We start from the raw sequence: 13,767 nt of genomic DNA, 5'->3' as shown, positions 1-13,767 counted from the left end.
AAAAAAAAAAAAAGAAAAAGAAAAAGAAAAAAAAAACTGGAAGAAATTATTTAAAATATAGAGTCCTGTATTTTATAGCTCTTTCTTCCAGAGCTTTTGTTTCTGCTGATGGGGTGTGGGGCTAAGAAACTGACATTTTAAGAGGCGTTCCAGGTGGGATTTTTTTTTTTTTTTTTTTGAAACACAATCTTGTTCTGTCGCCTGTTGCCCAGGCTGCAGTGCAGTTGTGATCTCTGCTCACTGCAACCTCCGCCTCTCCTGTGTTTGAGCGAGTCTTCTGCCTCAGCCTTCTGAGGCCACCACGCCTGGCTAATTTTTGTATTTTTAGAAGACACAGGGTTTTGCCACATTCCAGCTCTCTGGCGCTGTTTTTCTCTTTCTCAGGGCTAAATCTTTCACATGGATTATCTCATTTAATCTTCACAATACATGCAATTTAAGTGGTAGTTACTATTGTTATCTTCATTTGCAGGTGAAGAAACTGCAACATGCCCAGATCATACAACAAGGAAGTAATGGAATTGAGATTCTATCCTCGGCACCAAGTCATTGCTCTAAATCTCTATGCTGTACAAGATACAGCTGAGTAAAGATTAGCAAAAACAAAAAACACAACAAAAAAAGTCCCAGGGAAGGTTCCTGTGAGTCTTTATGATCCACTGGCCATAAATTAGAGAGAGGCAATGAAGATTAAATGCAGAGAGATCCAGTTTGCTTCCTAGTCTTAGTACATTGCCATGTAGGCATGAGTAGTCTCCTTATCTCCATTGTCTGAGAATGCTATCCTCTGGCTCTGAGGTCCAGATCCACTAAGAGAGAATGCTGACTTGATGTTGGAAAATCAAGACAAGGTCTAGTTTAATTATGGAACATGAAACAAAAACTTTACTCCTCTTTTAAAGTAAAAATGCAAATCTGTTCCCTTTTAGAGTGGGATTTCCCTCCTTTGTGATATGGCTTTTTAATCACTCTTATGTTCTTTACAAATCAAATAAATAAAAGATAAAAAGAAAAATAAACCTGCCAGTAGATACTTATGTTTTCTTTGGGCCACTGTAAACGATTTAAGGGCAAATCAACAAATTTCATTTGTTTAGTTTTTTTTTTTTGAGACGAGTCTCGCTCTGTCACCCAGGCTGGAGTGCAGTGGCATGATCTTGGCTCACTGCAAGCTCCGCCTTCGGGTTCATGCCATTCTCCTGCCTCAGCCTCCCGAGTAGCTGGGATTACAGGCACCTGCCATCATGCCTGGCAAATTTTTCTATTTTCAGTAGAGACGGGGTTTCACCGTGCTAGCCAGGATGGTCTTGATCTCCTGACCTCATGATCAGCCCGCCTTGGCCTCCAAAAGTGCTGGGATTACAGTTGTGAGCCACCACGCCCAGCCCCTCATTTGTTTAGTTTTATTAACTTAACTCTTAAATTCTGGGATTGGTCAGAGTGGCAGAATGAAGAGATATTGGAGTATACCACTGTTGGGGCACTCTGTGGAATAGAGAAGACTGCTATTTGGGCCAAGCATGGTGAGTCACGCCTGTAATCCCAGCACTTTGGGAGACTGAGGTCGGAGGATCACTTGAGCCCAGGAGTTTGAGACCAGCCTGTGCAACATGGGTGAATCCCATCTATACAAAAAATACAAAAATTAGCTGGGCATCCTGGCACGAATCTGTAAGTCCCAGCTGCCCAGGAGGCTTAGGTGGAAAGATCACCTGAGCCCAGGAGGTTGAGGCTGCAATAAGCTGTGATCCTGCCACTGTACTCCAGGCTAGGTGACACAGTGAGACTCTGTCTGAAAAAAATATATAAAATAAGATAAACAATTGCTATTTGAACAAGAGTTAGAAAATCTAGTACTGTCAGCATTTAAAGAGGAAAAGACAGGCATGAAATGAAAATCCAGTGTTGTAGGTTTTTTGTTACTTAGTTTTTATTTCATAATCATAAACTTAACTCTGCAATCCAGCTAGGCACGGACGGAAACAAGGAAAACATGGAGCCCAAAGGAAACTGCAGTGAGAGCACAAAGATTATAGGATATTGCGAGCAAATGGGGTGGAGGGGTGCTCTGCTGAGCTACAGACAGAATGGTCTGGTGGTTAAGATAAAACATGTCAAACTTGTTAGAGTTATCCACAGTCAGCAATGGTGATCTTGCTGGTCTTGCCACTGGACCCAAAGCGCTCCATGGCCTCCACAATATTCATGCCTTCTTTCACGTTGCCAGAGACCACATGCTTGCCATCTAGCTACTCAGTCTTGGCAGATGAAAAACTGGGAACTGTTTGTGATGGGTCCAGCATTTGCCATGGACAAGATGCCAGGACCTGTATGTTTTAGGGTGAAGTTCTCGTTATTAAATTTCTTCCCGTAGACGGACTTGCCACCAGTGCCATTATGGTGTGTGAAGTCACCATCCTGACACATAAACCCTGGAATAATTCTGTGAAAGAAGGAACACTTATAATCCAATCCTTTCTCTCCAGTGCTCAGATCATGAGTTTTCTGCTGTCTTTGGAAGCTTTTCTGCAAACTGCTTGAAGGAGATGCGGCCCAAGGGCTCGCCATCATGGTGAACCCCAACGATGTCAAAGAACACAGTACAGGGCTCCTGGCAGTGGTGTCTGCAAAGCCAGTGTTGTAGGTTTTAAATGAGCATCAGCACCCTGGCCTAGGGTGTTGTTAAGTGTGCCACTTCTCTTGTCCTCACATTCATTTGTCGTGTATGGGGATTAGACTAAATGATCACAAAGGCTTATTTGAGTTTAAAATTGTGTAATTTCCATGTGACTTATTAATTAGCCTTATTATATTTAATACAATTGTAGTCATTATGAGTGCAGAATAGAGGATCAAACAGATGTTATTCCATGAATATAACTTTTTTTTTTTTTTGGAGGCGGAGTCTAGCTCTGTCGCCCAGGCTGGAGTGCAGTGGTATGATCTTGGCTCACCACAGCCTTGATCTCCCGGACTCAAGTGATCTACTCACCTTGGCCTACCAAAGTGCTGGGATTACAGGTGTGACCCACTGGGCCAGGCCACAAATACTCGCCCGGCTAGTTTTTGTATTTTTTTTTTTAGTAGAGACGGGGTTTCACCGTGTAGCTCAGGATGGTCTCGATCTCCTGACCTCGTGATCCACCCGTCTCGGCCTCCCAAAGTGCTGGGATTACAGGCTTGAGCCACCGCGCCCGGCCTCCATGAATATAACTTTAACACACTATTGATGCTGAAAATTAAAAATTAGAAGAATCTGAATATTGCTTTTTCAAGTGACTACTCCAAAAATAGTTGGCCAGTGCCTTAACCTGTTAGTATCTGAACAAATGGAAGAGAATCCATGTTAGAAAAAAACTACAAGTGCTTCATCAATACTGGAAAACAGAGTAAACCTAAAAAGGAAAAGTAGAGGTGAAAGCTCCATCTGGTGGTTAACATCTACAATTCCAAGAAACTGACATTATACTTCACCGACTGTAGTGCTGGAACCACAGTTCAGAAATATCTGTGGGTTCTGAAGTGGGAAGATTACTGGCTGTTATGTATTAACTAATATTTAATGGTAGAAGGCAAAGTCTTTCATAGGGTGCTTAGAGTACTTGACTCAAGATAGTCCCTGGGAAAAAAGTTGCAAGCTCAAATATCTTTAAGAAATGTTCTTGGCTACACATCTTTATTTGACCGCAGGATCTTTCCCTCTCTTTTTAGTCTCTGGCATTTTAAGAAATGCCAGTTTGAGGAAGTAGTGAACTTTGGAGTATATGCTTTTAAAAGACTTTTTTTTGAAGGGAGCTTACATGAGATTTTATATTTTTTACAATGTCTTAGATGTTCTGACCTTCCTTTCACAGGACTTAAAAAAAAATTCCATTCTCTTTCTACTCTTCCTCAGGTTGAAGCCTTGTAACCAGCATACTAGAAAAAATTACAGGTGTGGTGGTTCATACCTATAATCCCAACACTTTGAAAGGCCGAGGTGGGAGAATCCCTTGAGTCCAGGAGTTCAATTCCAACCTGGGCAACATAGCAAGACTCCATCCCTATTAAAAAAGAAAAGAAGAGGCCAGGTGCAGTGGCTCGCGCTTGTAATCCCAGCACTTTGGGAGGCTGAGGTGGGCGGATCACTTGAAGCCAGGAGTTCAAGACCAGCCTGGCCAACATGGTGAAATCCCTGGAATAACAGGCGTGAGCCACTGTGCCAGCCTGACTTTCATCTTTTTTTTTTTGAGACAGCATCTTGCTGTGTCGCCCAGATTGGAGTGCAATGGCGTGATCTCGGCTCACTGCAACCTCCACCTCCCGGGTTCAAGCAATTCTCTTGCCTCAGCCTCCCGAGTAGCTGGGACTACAGGTGCCCACCACCACGCCCAGCTAATTTTTATATTTTTAATAGAGACGGGGTTTCACCATGTTGGCCAGGATGGTCTCGATCTCTTGACCTCGTGATCCACCCGCCTTGGCCTCCCAAAGTATTGGGATTACAGGTGTGAGCCATTGCGCCCGATGACTTTCATCTTTTTTAAAGCATAGCTTGGAATAATTCATCAGTAAGGATGAAATAATTCTATGGATGATGAAGTAGCATAATGTTTCAACATACAAAAAAAAAAAATTAGTAAATCCCATGATGTGTTCTAGATTTATAAGAGTCCAATAGACCTATATGGGAATTGCAAATAGAATGAGTTTTATTCTATTTTTAATTTTATGCATTTTATTTTTGAGACTGAATCTCACTCTGTTGCCCAGGCAGTGCCACAGTCGTGCAACGGCGCCATCATGGGTCACTGTAGCCTTGACCTCCCCGGGTTGAGGTGACTCTCCCACCTCAGCCTCCTGAGTAGCTGGGATTAAAGGTGCACACTACCATGCTCTGCTAATTTTTCTATTTCTTTTTTTGGTCGAGATTGGGTTTCTCCACATTTCCCTGGCTGGTCTTGAACTCCTGGGCTCAACTGATCCTCCCCCTTCAGCTTCCCAAACTGCTAGGATTACAGGTGTGAGTCACCATATCTATTTTTTTCAGAAAATAAATTTTCTCTTTGTTGTTTGGAAGACTTCTGTGAAGGAATAAAAATCATGAAATATCAATCCTTAAGAATAGAGCTCAAAAACAAAAAAACAACCCTGAAAGGCTAAAGTTGGGTCCAGTAGATCCTGATCCTGATAGTATATCCAAGAATTAAAGTCATTAATCTTTTTTTTTTTTTTGAGATGGCGTCTCGCTCTGTCACCCAGGCTGGAGTGCAGTGGCGTGATCTTGGCTCACTGCAACCTTTGCCTCCCGTATTCAAGTGATTCTCCTGCCTCAGCCTCCTGAGTAGCTGGGATTACAGGCACCTGCCACTGCGACCGGCTAATTTTTGTATTTTTAGTAGAGACGGGGTGTCACCGTCTTGGCCAGGCTGGTCTTGAACTCCTGACCTTGTGATTCACCTGCCTCAGCCTCCCAAAGTGCTGGGGTTACAGGCGTGAACCACTGTGCCTGGATTTAAAGTCATTCATCTTAAAGCACATAAAGACAGATGCAACTGAGTTTGTTATGCATCCTAACATCTATTTCATTGTAATAGGGAACCAAAACCTTTGATCAACTGAAAACAAAGGAATGATAAGTTTTTGTTTGTTTGTTTTGTTTTGTTTTTGCTTTGAAATGGAATCTCGCTCTGTCCTCCAGGCTGGAGTGCAGTGGGGCGATCTTGGCTCACTGCAAGCTCTGCCTCCTGGGTTCACACCATTCTCCTGCCTCAGCCTCCCAAGTAGCTGGGATGAGTAGCTGGGACTACAGGCGCCCGCCACCATGCCCGGCTAATTTTTTGTATTTTTAGTAGAGACAGGGTTTCACTGTGTTAGCCAGGATGGTCTTGATCTCCTGACCTCATGATCTGCCCACCTTGGCTTCCCAAAGTGCTGGGATTACTGGTGTGAGCCACTGCGCCTGGCTCGGAATGATGAGTTTTTAAAAAGACTTAATTGAGCTGGATGTTAAAGATGCCTTTCTGGAAACCATGAAATGAATGAAACTACCAAAGGTAGTATACTTTGATTTATTCCTCACTGAATTCCAGGATTTCTGTGGATCTTCTCATCAATGTTGCTATGGTCTGAATATTTGTCTCCCCCCAAACTCATAGGTTGAAATTTTAACTGCTAAGGTATGAGGAGATAGGGCCTTTGGGAGGTGAATAGGTCATGAGGGCTGGCCTCTCATGAATGGGATTAGTACCCTTGTAAAAGAGACCCCAGAGAGTTGGCCAGCCCCTTTCGCCATGTGAGAACACAGTTAGAAGGCACCATCTATGAATCAGAAAGCAGGTCCTCACCGGACACCACATCAGTTGGCATCTTGATCCTGGACTTTTCAGCCTCCAGAACAGTGGGAAATAAATTTCTGTTGTTTATGAGCTACCCAGTTGAGGGCATGTTATTTTAGCAGCCTAAATGGACTAAGATCTATGTCTTTTTACCCTACTCATTCTTAGATCTTGTCGCTTTTTGTGGGTGTACTTATTCCACCTTTATAACATTACCCCTGCTGTTCACATGGTGTGCTGTCAAGAATCTTCATTAAGGTAGCACCGTGAACCTACTTTATTTAGAAGCCTACACTAATTTTTAGCTTTCGATTCCCATTGCCCTCCTTAGGATTGTATTACAATTTGACAAGCAAACTCATCCTCTTCCACCTTCCAAAACAACTTTAGTATACACATTATAGAAAGGGAAACACGTTTGGTGCTGCTATCTTTTTTTTTTGTTGTTGAGACGGAGTCTCACTCTGTCACCCAGGCTGGAGTGCAATGGCGTGGTCTTGGCTCACTGCAAGCTCTGCCTCCCAGGTTCAAGCATTTCTCCTGCTACTGCCTGTAGCTGGGACTACAGGAGCGTGCCACCACACCCATCTCATTTTTGTATTTTTAGTAGAGATGGGGTTTCACTATGTTGGCCAGGATGGTCTCAAACTCCTGACCTTGTGATCCGCCTGCCTCTGCCTCCCAAAGTGTTGGGATTATAGGCCTGAGCCACTGCGCCTAGCCTGGTGCTGCTGTCTTATTTATCATGAATACGAGCTTTGAAGGACAGGGACTTGATCTTTTTTTCCATTCCATAAAATGCGGATACGGCTAAGCTTTGCAGGATTTTAGGTGTTGTCATATATGCAATTAATTCCATGGGCACTTAATTCCATTCCTCTCACTGAAGGATGGGGTTGTCTGAGACCACCAAGCTCTTATGTCTCACCAATCTGTTGCTTTCTCATTTTGTTAAACTTTTTTCTTGGAAAGAAAAACATTGACTACATCAAGATGAATCAGTCAAATATTGTACTGCGTGTATGTGTTGGGGGTGGGGGGAAACAGAGTAGAGGTGGCAGAGGCAATGTAGGAGGAAAAGACAGGCTGACTAGAATGCATAAATAGTACGTGAAGTCTTTCGGGCCAGGGATCTGGGCCTACCTTGCCTGCATCATATCACCAGCATCTCAGTTGTGTCTGGCACATAGTAAGTGTTCAGTAAACATTTGTTGCACTAAGTGAAAGAATGAACTTCTCTCTTTTTTCAGAGATGTTTTTTGTGATTCTCCGAATCAACCAGGGTCCTTAAGATGTCCTGGAGGCCGTCTCCATTTCTCTCGGTAAGTTAAGGTGTCTGAGTGGCACCAATGCTCCACTCCTCCTGCGACCTGCAGGTAGTGGGATACGCTGTGGCTCTGCGGAGCGGGGTAAAGGAGCTCCCCCGGCGCCGCTCCCTCTCCCGGTCCCGCTGTGCCCGGTCCCACGCCCCTCGGCCGCCCGGCTGCCTGGGTTGTCCGGGTTCTTCCGCCCCTCTGGCTCGGTCCACGTTACCTCTCCTCCCTTCTCCCCTCTCGGTACCTTCGCCCGCCGCGCGCCTTTCTCAAATCCTCCGGTTCTTAAGCTCAGGGGACGGTGGCCCGCCCGGGTGACTCTGCGCCCGCCCCTTCCTGCCCCCTTCCTGCCCTCACGCCCCGTCCCCTCCTCTTGACGTGGCAGAGGCGGCGCCAGCCATGTTGGCCGGGCGGAGGTCTTCGGTGAGGCCCGGGGCGGGGTGGCGCCAGCCCTGATTGCGGTGCCACGGACTGCTCCTGCTGGGCGGAGAGGACTGATTTTGCAAAGCGGAGGCTGCGACGGGTCCGGCAGGGGGACAGTGAGGTAAGGGCCGCCTAGTCTCCGCTCCTGGGGGACCTCAGGTGCGCAGCGGGAAGCGGGGGCGGGCTGGCGGCGGCGGGCTGGCGGCTGGGGTCCTGGGGGGGTCCCGGCTCTGCCCTCTCGGTGCCCTGGGGCCCGCGAGGTGTGCCGGAGGCTGAGGCCCGGTCCGACGCGGGGAGCGTTGAGCGCTGAGCTTGCCACTCTCTCACCCACTTGGCCGGGGGCCCAGCCTCATCCTCCAGCTCCCCTGGATTCGGTGGAAAGATGGGAGTCGTGTGGAAAACGGTGGTTGGAGCATCTCGCCCAGCACCCACCCTCACCTCCTGGGCCACCCATCTCCACCTCCTGGGCCACCCACCTCCACCCAAGCCCATCATCGCCTCTGGGCCCTTGGACTTTCTGTTTCATTCGTTGCCAGATCTGGAGTGTCCTAGACTTTGAACCCAATTGACTACGTCACCCGTAATTCAGCCTTGGAAGTTAAAGGGGTTAAAGGAGAAAAGAGCTAGGTAAAGATAATGCCTTAGGTTTTGATTACAAAGAGTTCAGTTTTCCAGCAGGACCAATCCTATCCCATTGGGCTTTCTTTCTAAGGCAGGTAGTGTTTCCCGATTTGGTGGTAAAGGTACTACCTGAGGAAAGTAATAGTAAATCTGCATCAATCACTGGAGGGGGTATGTGGAATTCTCGTTTTCACGTGAACTCCCTCAACCTCTACCCTCCAAAGCCATGGATAACTAGCCAAATTAACTTGGTTTAAAAAGGTTTTAGATTAAATAATAAGTGCGTGTTAAGTTTTCCTTCTTTTCCTCCTCTGGTAGTGAATGAACATCATTTCAGAAGTGGCGCGATCTTGGCTCACTGCAACCTCCACCTTCCCGGGTTCATGCCATTCTCCTGCCTTAGCCTCCCGAGTAGCTGGGACTACAGGTGCCTGCCACCACGCCTGGCTGATTTTTTTGTATTTTTAGTAGAGACGGGGTTTCACTGTGTTAGCCAGGATGGTCTCGATCTCCTGACCTCGTGATCCGTCCATCTCGGCCTCCCAAAGTGCTGAGATTACAAGCGTGAGCCACTACGCCCGGCCTAATTTACAGAATTTTAGAGTTAGATGGGACCTTGTGGTTTTCTAGTCCAAGTCTCTTATCTTGCTGATAAGAAAAACAGAGGATTCAGAGAGGTTAAATTATCCAAGATCATAAGAAGACAGTTCATTGAGGATTTTCAAGTGAAAAGTAGGAGACAAATTTAATTGGCTACTAAAAAATACATCTAATTGGAAGGAACTCAAATTTACTTGGCAAGTAAATTTTCAATTAGGTATGAATAAAAGGGCTTAAATATGAGAAACTATCATAGGGAAAGTCTTTTTGGTTTGTTTGTTTGTTTGAGATGAGTCTCTCCCTGTCACCCAGGCTGGAGTGCAGTTGAAGGGATCTCGGCTTACTGCAAGCTCCGCCTCCCAGGTTCAAGCTGTTCTCCTGCCTCAGCCTCCCTAGTAGCTGGGACTAACAGGCACCTGCCACCATGCCTGGCTAATTTTTGTATTTTTAGTAGAGACGGAATTTAACCATGTTGGCCAGGCTGGTCTCTATCTCATGACCTCCTGATCCACCTGCCTCGGCCTCCGAAAGTGCTGGGATTACAGGCGTGAGCCACTGCCAGGGAAGTCTTTTAAAATACTACTTGGGCACATATTTGATATACTAGGTTAAAGTGACATAATGGTTTGCTTCTTAGCTTTTAGCTCTATTATGATAAAATTATTTAACTACAGTATATTGTATTGAAATCGGACATTTCTTTGGAATAGTCTTTTGTGTTTCGTATCACTTAAAAAAAAAAAAAAAGACTAGTGGCTGGGCGCAGCGGCTTACGCCTGTAATCCCAGCACTTTGGGAGGCTGAGGTGGGTGGATCACCTGAGGTCAGGAGTTCAAGACCAGCCTAGCCAACAAGGTGAAACCCCATCCCTATTAAAAATAGAAAAATTAGCGGGGCATAGTAGCTCGCGCCTGTAATCCCAGCTACTTGGGAGGATGAGGCGGGAGAATCGCCTGAACCCGGGAAGTGGAGGTTGCAGTGAGCCGAGATGGCGCCACCGCACTCCAACCTGGGTGGTAGAGTGAGACTCCCATCTCAAAAATAAAAGAGACTAGTATGCTAAGTCTGCATTCTAATATAGTGTGTGGAATAATATTTCTTTGGTTTAATACTTTTATGCAAACCTGTTAGTATTAGGGGAGAGAGTACTTATCAAATAATATCATTTTATGAAAAGCTAGCTTGTGGCTGGGCCTGGTGGCCCACGCCTGTAATCCCAGTACTTTGGGAGGCCGAGGCGGATGGATCACCTGAGGTCAGGAGTTCGAGACCAGCATGACCAACGTGGAGAAACCCCCATCTCTACTAAAAATACAAAAATTAGCCGTGTGTGGTGGCGCATGCCTGTAATCCCAGCTACTCAGGAGGCTGAGGCAGGAGAATTGCTTGAAACCAGGAGGTGGAGTTTGCGGTGAGCCGAGATCGTGCCATTGCACTCCAGCCTGGGCAACAAGAGCAAAACTCTGTCTCAAAAAAAAAAAAAAAAAAAAAAGAAAAGAAAAGTTGGCTTGTAAAAGGACTTTATTTCAGATATGCCATTGTGCCATTGTTGGACATGGGACTAAGCCTAGCAAACTTCGTCCTTGAATTCATGATTTTAAGATTGCATGACTACTACTACGGAAAGGTGAGGGAAGTCAGGGAAGTGTTGTGCATAACCAAGTAATTGGACCAATTAAGAAACAGGTAGGACTTTTTTCAAACTACTGCTGGAAAGTGGGAATGTAAGAAGTATAATAGATGTGATTTAGCAAGCAAATTGATCTTAGAGCAGGGAGATTGAGAGGAAAAAATGTGAAGAAGAGAAGGGGAGTTGTGCCCAAATATCACTCAGGTGATACTTAGTATGTCTTAAGAAGTAAGGGTGTAGAGATACAATCCAGCCTGTTAACCAGTTGAAAGTTAAACCTGGCTATTGTCTGTGTGTGAATGTCTTCCTGCTAAGAATCCTGGAACCTTTCGTAGTGCGGTTTCCTAATGGTCCTAAGGCAATTGTTTTCAGAACCCCTAACTTAAACATTGAGTATCCAAAGAGAGAGAAAAAAAAATGGCTAATACAGAGGACAGATGGGTTTTCACATCTGTTTCTGCAGTTTATTGTGATACATTGTTTTGATTGAATTGTATGAAGGATTAATTAAGAAATTAAAAGGTTAAGGCTGGGCGCGGTGGCTCACACCTGTAATCCCAGCACTTTGGGAGGCCGAGACGGGTGGATCATGAGGTCAGGAGATGGAGACCATCCTGGCTAACACGGTGAAACCCCGTCTCTACTAAAAAATACAAAAAACTAGCCGGGCGAGGTGGCGGGCGCCTGTAGTCCCAGCTACTCGGGAGGCTGAGGCAGGAGAATGGCGTGAACCCGGGAGGCGGAGCTTGCAGTGAGCTGAGATCTGGCCACTGCACTCCAGCCTGGGCGACAGAGCGAGACTCCATCTTAAAAACAAAACAAACAAACAAAAACAAAAAAAATTAGCTAGGCGTGATGGCGAGTGCCTGTAGTCGCAGCTACTAGGGAGGCTGAGGCAGGAGAATGGCGTGAACCCAGGAGGCGGAGCTTCCAGTGAGCCGAGATTGCGCCACTACACTCCAGTCTGGGCGACAGAGCGAGACTCCGTCTCAAAAAAAAAAAGAAAAAGTTAATTGCGGTGTGGAATCTGAAAGTTTAGGAGTGAACTTTTTGAACTTTGTTACCTTCAAACTCATTGGCCTACTCTGCACTTTGAATGGATCATCTACCCTTGCACGATATTTTAACATCACAAACTGACCGTTTGGAAGATAATGCTTCACTGAGTAATGTATATCTTCTAAATATTAATACATTTCGTTATATACTATCAAACAAATTAGAATACCAACACTGATCTCATCAGAAAAATCTTTACATATTAGAAACTTGTCAAGCTTATGGTAGCAGGCACAAGTTTTAAAACAATTTAATGGCGGGGAGCGGTAGGGCTCATGCGTGTAATCCCAGCACTTTGGGAGGCTGAGGCGGGCGGATCACGAGGTCAGATGATGGAGACCATCCCAGCCAACATGGTGAAACCCCGTCTCTACTGAAAATACAAAAAATTAGCTGGTTGTGGTGGAACGCGCCTGTAGTCCCAGCTACTCGGGAGGCTGAGGCAGGGGAATCGCTTCAACTTGGGAGGCAGAGGTTGCAGGGAGCTGAGATTGCCCCACTGCACTCCAGCCTGGCAACAGAGTGAAACTCCGTTTCAAAAAAAAAAAAAAAACAAACCCAAAAACCAATTTAATATTTGCTTGAAAACTCCAATTTTTATCACTGGCAAAAAATACTATCAGTTGTTTTATATAAAGTGACAGGTTTACTTCATACATTTTTGAGAAAATATCTGTATAATATGTAAGTACTAGTTATGTACTATCCTTGGGAGAATTGAGAAAATAGTCATTCAAAACATTTTTTGTTTTGTGTTTCAGCTATTTTAATGCCTTTTGCAGATGTGTTTTAGATACATTTTATTTTATTTTTTTGTTATGACACATTAGAATTTTTATTTTTTCTTAACTACACTAGATTTCTTATGACTTATTTTTTGTCAAATGTAGTCATCCCTGTTCTGATTTCATTTTATTTTATTAAATTTTTTTTTTTATTTGAGAAGGAGTCTCACTTTGTCACCCAGACTAGAGCACGATCTCTCCTCATTGCAACTTCCACCTCCCGGGTTCAAGTGATTCTCCTACCTTAGCCTCCTGAGTAGCTGGTATTATAGGTACCCACTGCCAGCTCAGCTAATTTTTGTATTTTTAGTAGAGATGGGATTTCACCATGTTGGCCAGGCTAGTCTTGAACTCCTACCTCAAGCGATCCACCGGCCTCAGCCTCCCAAAGTGCTCGGATTACAGGCATGAACCACTGTGCCTGGCCTTAAAAACTTTTTTTTTATTTTTAATTTTTGTGGGTACATAGTAGGTGTATACATGCATCTTAAATTATAGGAGCAATTAAGTAGTAAACACAATTTTATTTGCCTTATGTTGTGTATAATAAATGTGGAAGAGGTTTGCATGGTCTTAGAACTTATATTCACATCAGTACCATGGAAGCTGTTGCTAAAAACTGGATTTGTAATTCCCCCCTCACCCCCACATCCTGGTTGTTTTTTCTTTATTGCCACCTATGTTACAGTGGGGTTTGACATCTTCTAACTCTCCTCAAAATACCCCACACCTTTGTTTTATCATTATCTTTCAACACTTTTCCTTGAAAGCTCATACCACCCTTCTCAAAGCTGTCTTCTATATTTACCTTCAAAATAGTTTTTCTTTTTGAGATGGAGTCTTGCTCTGTCGCCCAAGCTGGTGTGATCTTGGCTCACCGCAACCTCTGCCTCCCCAGTTCAAGCGATTCTCCTCCTTAGCCTCCTGTGTAGCTGGGATTACAGGTACATGCCACTGTGCCCAGCTAATTTTTTTTTTGTATTTTTAGTAGAGACGGGGTTTTGCCATGTTGACCAGGC

The 13,767-nt window shown here is 44.8% G+C and overlaps 1 protein-coding gene and 1 pseudogene across 4 annotated transcripts in view; one reads left to right on the top strand and one right to left on the bottom strand.

Annotated features, from left to right (window-relative positions):
• Positions 1-2,129: 2,129 nt before the first annotated feature.
• On the bottom strand, positions 2,130-6,571 carry LOC105500941 (annotated as a pseudogene).
• Positions 6,572-7,318: 747 nt separating this feature from the next.
• SEC23A (Sec23 homolog A (S. cerevisiae)) overlaps positions 7,319-13,767 on the top strand; it is a 73,618-nt gene continuing 67,169 nt past the window's right edge. For 2 of the 4 annotated variants that reach the window (XM_011926234.1, XM_011926226.1), the window contains exon 1: positions 7,704-8,212. The gene's annotated coding sequence lies outside the window, so the exon portion shown is untranslated. Of the gene's footprint in view, positions 7,640-7,703; positions 8,213-13,767 lie in introns of those variants that run through there. The other 2 variants (XM_011926218.1, XM_011926243.1) reach the window with 2 other exon arrangements.

Source organism: Colobus angolensis, unplaced genomic scaffold (genome assembly GCF_000951035.1).
Source record: "Colobus angolensis palliatus isolate OR3802 unplaced genomic scaffold, Cang.pa_1.0 Scaffold119, whole genome shotgun sequence".
NCBI lineage: Eukaryota > Metazoa > Chordata > Mammalia > Primates > Cercopithecidae > Colobus > Colobus angolensis.
Note: the sequence above shows the minus strand (reverse complement) of the source record. Positions and strands in the feature narration are given on the sequence as shown.